Here is a 6,508-nt window from a genome sequence, read left to right on the forward strand (position 1 = left end):
TCCACCCTGCTCCCCTACCCACCCAATCCTGCTTCTTGGCCCTGGCATTCTCCTGTACTGGAGCTTCTAAAGTTTGAAATACCAAGGGGCCTCTCTTCCCAGTGATGGCCAACTAGGCCATCTTCTGCTATATATGCAGCTAGAGATACTCTGGGGGTACTGGTTAGTTCATATTGTTGTTCCACCCATAGGGTTGCAGACCCCTTCAGCTCCTTGGGTGCTTTCTCTAGCTTTTCCATTGGGGGCCCGTGTTCCATCCTATAGATGACTGTGACCATCTACTTTTGTATTTGCCAGGCAATTCAGGAGAGCTGTTATTTACTTTCTTAACATGCATGTCAGAAGTTCATAAGTGAGCATATCTCCCCTGCCAAATGATGTATTTATATTCCTTTTATTCGGGTTAATCCTTTTACAAATCTTGTATTCTCATCTTCCTAATTCCTCCTTATATCACTTCACAACTGCTTTTTCTCCCACACTATTCTCCTCTTTTGAACCATGTTCTACTATCCATCCTCCCTGAATGCAACACCTCCACACTCTTTTCCTCCTCATTCGTTTTTATGTTTTCTGGATTGTACAAGCCCTCCATGCTAGACAAATCACATTAGAGAACTGTAGCTAAGATCTTTATATACAAGAGAAAAAATACACACACACACACACACACACACACACACACACACACACACATATATAAAACAATTCAATTCTCTGAAAAATTTACAATTTTATTTTTCTTTCCACTAACTTATATTCTAATTTATATATGTTCAACTTCATCATTTATCCATTTTATCCATCAGTTACTGGACACTTATGTTCCTCCATTTTCTAGCTATCATGAATATGGCAACAATGAATATAGATTCATATTATAAGTTATAGAGTCCTTTGAATACATACCAAGGGATAGAACTAACTGGGGCAGATAGTTATTTTAAATATAGGTTTTTATGAAACCCTCAGACTGATTTCTAAAGTGGTTGAACAAAATTGACTCTCAGTAGCAGAGTATAAATTTTCTTTATCTTACATCTACCGTTGTTATTGGTATTTGTTTCAAGGTTCATATTGCTCTGAAGACATACCATAGCCACGGCAAATCTTCTAAAGAGAACATTGAATTGAGGCTGGCTTGCACTTTCAGAGGGCTAGTCCATTATTATTGGGGTAGTGGATAAGGAGACATGGTGTTGGAGAAGTTGACACACTAGACCTAACTTGAGCATCTGAGACCTCAAAGCCCAGTCTCACAGGCACACACTTCTTCCAACAAAGTCACATCTACTCCACGAAGGCCACACTTCATCATCATACCACTCCTTATTAGCAAAGCATTAAAACTTTTATGTCTATTGGGGCCATTCTTTTTCAAACCACAATAATATTCTTGATGAAGTTCATTCTACCTGGTGTGGTTTTAATGTACATTTCTGCAATAGCGAAGGATACTGAGTATCTTGTCAATATTTTCTACTTGTCTGTGCTTTTTCATGAGAGCTCACTTTTTACTTCTATATCACACTTTTAAAAAAATGTCATTATTTTCTTACATTTTTGTTTTTTGAGTACTTTGTATAGTCTAGATATTAACATATCAGCATTATAGCTGATAAAAATTTCTCTGGTTCCATAGGCTACAAAATCAATTTTTTATGGTTGGGAAACTTTATTAATGATTTATATATATATATATATATATATATATATATATATATATATAATTATGTGTATATATGTACAATGGTTGTTATGATGTTCACCTGCCTGACGAGAGTGATAACCTATAACATTGGCCTCATTGGCTATATACATACTGAATATTTAATTCAAGATTATTTTTGTTCACTTTTCCTTTCTTTATTTTCAGTAGGTTTGTGTACTTTTCATGCTTTCTTTATCAGGAAGTATTAAGGTCTGTTTGATTCTTAGATCTTTGTCTCATTTGATCATTGATGGTTTTGAAAGTTAGAGTCTCAATCATAATTTTAAGCTCTCAAGATGCTTATGAAATGTCATGTTATGGAATCCTATTTTGTTTGCAAGTTGAAAGACTAACAGAGATTTAATGTGGAGTTAGCACATTGTGATTTAGTAATTTAACTAAAATTAAGACAATTTTTGTCTGGATGATCTCAATTCCCTCAAAATCTACAGCATCAAGAAGAACTCTTTGTAGTCTCCATCCAAATATGACCAGATACAAAGAGACTAAAGATTTTCACAATGTATCAAGGAGAGAATGACATATAGACAGTCATAGACAATTGTTAATTTTTTCATATATGACAAACCTTGTAGTAGACAAACCCTTGAAAGTTGGAACATAGAAGCAGATAATATTTAATTTTGGAAAAGTTAGAGAGAAAATGGGGATTGGTTTTTAGTTCAGCACTTTAATACAAGTGGGCACTGGAATGCAGAATAAAGACCTTTGCCATTTTTCTTCCAAGACTGTGTGTATGTGTACTTGTGTGTGCATGTGAATTTGTTACAATAAGACTTTTTAAAAAGAACATTTAGTGCTACTATGATAATGTATTTGTTTTATGACATAAAAAGTAATGCCAACAATTTCGTTCATAGATTTTCCATAAAGTTAATGCAACTTGAAAGCCGTGCATCTTTTTAAACTATGTATTTATTGGGGATGATACTATGATTATCAAAAATAACTTGAAAATAAATGATTTTAAGACTATATAGCAATGTAATTTCAACAGTTGGTTCTCTATTTCTAAACTAATTTTCTTACCTGAAATGTGAGATTTGCATATTCTCCAGGACGAAAAAAAAACTATAGTACTGAGTTGTGTATGACAAGGAAACAAGGAAGAAAAGATTTTTAATTAGATTGCTAGGATATGCAATACATGAAACACACTAGCTACTCATAAGTCAGCCCCTGTGGATATATATATAGTCATACCTCTTTAACTAAGGGCTATGTACTCAAAAATTACATTTAGTTCTTTACCCAGGATCTCAGAGAAGAGCAGGACAGTTGACACATCAAAAGAAACCAGCCAAGTCAGAAAACTGCACTGCAGGTGGCCTCACCTGCACAAGCCCGCTTCAGGCTGGGGGAGGCTACAATTCCTTCCTGATTATACAATAAAAATAGCTGGACCAAGACATAAAATTTATTTATGCTCCATAGTCCTGCCTGGGAGTTATGGTGGCTGGCGGCACTGCCTGGCTTGGGGACTCAGATTTTCCTGAACCATTCTTATCCATAGGAATATATATATATATATATATATATATATATATATATATATATATATATATATATATATATATGCAGCTTGTTTGTGTTTATTTTACACAAACATGGCTCTGTGGTGTATTATTAACAAACCACGGCCTCTTGGCATATACCTCTGTCTTAGATTGATATATTTCCAAAATCTGGTTGCCCATCATTGGCTGATCGGCCCTCATAGCATACCTTGCTCCCAAATCAGACTAAAGCCACAATATATACTCAATATGCTTCTTCATATTGATGAATTTCTGCTACCTGCGCTTGCTGGAGGCAAGGCTGTATGCTTGCTGAAATCAAGCTATAAGGAGAGACTGACCTGCTTGAAAAACAAAGTCAAGATAATTGAAAAACAACAGAAAAAAAGCTTCTTTGGGGAAGTCCAGGTACTTTATTCAGTTGCAAGTTAGCAATGATCAAGCTCAGACTCTGACCTCCCGGTGTGGGTGTGGGGGAGCTTTCTTTGAGAATTAACAGAAAAGCCAAAAATTCTCTGAGAAGGAAGGCTCTGTGGAGGCTGTGCTCCAAATTAACTTTTTCAGCTAAAAAGGATTTTTAGTCATCAATGAGGTTAAAATCATATTTACTAGCAGATTCAGAATCTGTGTCCACTTGATGAACCAGTCTTTCATGCAGCCATTGTGCTCTGTCTTCTTTTTGTGAAAAATCACAGACAGAAACTCTTCCCCAGATTAAAACGGGGTCTGGACCATTCCACATATTAGTTAAGGGGTCCCGCCACTTTACCATGGCATAGGAACTGGAAGTAACTGGATGCCAGTGGCGATCCACTGCAGACTGACCTTTAATATCAGTTTGCAAAACTTTTAAAATGAACAAGACAAAAGCAAGATGTTCTTTTGGTGACGCTGTGGGGTATAACTACCCCTGTTTTGTTTTTAAAAGCCAATTTTTCAGAGTGTGATGAACACGTACAATTCCTTGTCCCATGGGGTTATAAGGAATTCTAGTTTTATGTTTGATACCAAATTCCTTAAAATTTTTGCCAGTATAGGATGGCCCATTATCTGTCTTAATGAGTTTAGGCAATCCCATTGCATTAAAGGCTTGTAATCTGCCTGAGATATAAATCTAGTATGGCATTGCCTTAAGGTCTTGTCCAGGCAATCTAGGACAAATTCTTAAATGTCCAAAAACAGTCTTCTAAAAAGAACAGCATTTTTTATTATGAGTTGTATATGCATAAACCATTGCAAATTTGAGAATTTATAGTAACTGAGGGATGAACAATTTTAAGCAATTGTAAGCTCTGAGATATATAGTGATAAATATGCAAATTAAAGTTTGATTATTCAACATTTATAAAACACCATCTACAGCACACAATTTAATTATCTGTGTTGAAACAGGAGGAGACTCAAAAGAATAAGCCTGTGATCCAATTCACATATACTTTTCTCCCATAGAAGGGCTGTTTTTAAGCACAGTAAATGGGATGCATGCATGCATGTATTTATAGAAGGTACAAAAGCATACATATTTAACTTATCTTTAGGATAGTGATTATCAATTTTACTTAAAATAATGGTATATAATAGGCCAAATATCAATATTCTGCAATAATCAATTTAATTGCTGTTTGGAACAAGGAACAGACACTTTGTCAGGTTTTTAAGATACAATATTTTGTTATAGGTTTTCTAAAATATATGAATTTATCTTACAATTCTTTATTAGCACCACAGCAGCCTTATAATAGAATGTTAAAACTTTGAGGTGAGGAAAGATGATTTTACATTAATGTTTTCTTTTCTCAAAGAATTGCTGTTGGCACATTTAATAACCATAACTAAAATAAGCAGCTAATATTTAATTACCATTGACTATAATTGATAATTATAAAAGCTTCCTTTATCTTCTGGAAAGCCTTTTGTTTTTTTACTAGTTAATTTTTGTCTCTCAAGATAATATCCAACAAAGGTCTTTAAAGTCACTTTAAGACTTTAAGGTGAGGTCTATGCCAATTATCATCTCCTGGAAGCTTTTGAAAATAAAACTTCGAGCAAATTCATTTTTCATTCTTAGATTTTCTGTACCACAATTTTCTAGTATAACTAAAATCCTAAATATTAAAAAGATATTGCCTCTGAATCGTATGGAGCAACAACTACTCCCCAGAACTTTAAAGCTCATTGTGTGAGAGCAAAGATTTGAAGTAAACTTCCCTTGAGAGGAATTAGCTAATAAAATACTTTGCACTTAGGAAAAAATATACACTGAAAGATTCAAACTCTTAGCTTCTTATATGGAAGCAGAGACAATAAAATTTTTTCTTACATAATGTAAAGCTATATTAGCCATACGAAGAGGCAAAATTTTCTAGCTATTACCAGTTCACTAGAAGCAAACACTTTACAATTATCAGAATGCAAAGGAAAAACCAAACTTTTCAATCTATAATTTTATATGAAGTAGGCAAGCCAGATTGTAATGCCTTTATAAGTTCTACAGTGTGATTGACCTTTTATAAATTTTGAGTTTGAACTTTATCTAAAACAACATCTGGATAGATCTGCAACAATGTTCTTTTAGCTAAAAAGATTCCCTAGAAGGCAGGGAGAGGCAAGTTTCAAGAACTTCCTTAGGCACCATTTGCAAAACAAAAGAAAGTCACACAAGCATTCCTGAGGCTGCTCTGAGCTTTGTTACTCTTGCAGTGAGGACAGATATTAGAATTTCTAAGTTTCTTTTGCAATATTAGACTACAACTACAACTTTGGGAAAGCAAAACCTAATTTTAAAACAATTTATCATCTTTAAAATCAATATTAGAAACATCACTATCATGTTATGAAGTTTGGTTGCCAATTTACACCTATGAATGCATGACAGTGCAAATTTTTATGTTTCATTAAAGAGACATTGTTTTAAATCTTATCTTTATAAGTCTACTTTTTAGGATAAGACATACATTAAATATTATCTCAACTAGAAGTATCCTTAGGGGCCTAGTTTTTTTTTGGCCTGTTTTATGCCACATATTTGAAAGACTCCAACCCTGAGTTACCAATTTAAAGCTGTCTTGCTACCAATGTTACAACCTTTTTATCATACCCAATAACTTATAAGCTAATATTCTATGATGAAGCCATGTAGAGCATATTATACCTTTAAGACCAGTAAAAAAAAAAAAAAACAAAAAACAAATTAAGTAGCTACATGAATCTTATAAATTTAGACCAATCAAGGAATTTTACCTTTTCTAGCTATAATTAT

This window comes from Mus caroli, chromosome X (assembly GCF_900094665.2).
Source record: "Mus caroli chromosome X, CAROLI_EIJ_v1.1, whole genome shotgun sequence".
In the NCBI taxonomy this organism is placed as follows: Eukaryota; Metazoa; Chordata; class Mammalia; order Rodentia; family Muridae; genus Mus; species Mus caroli.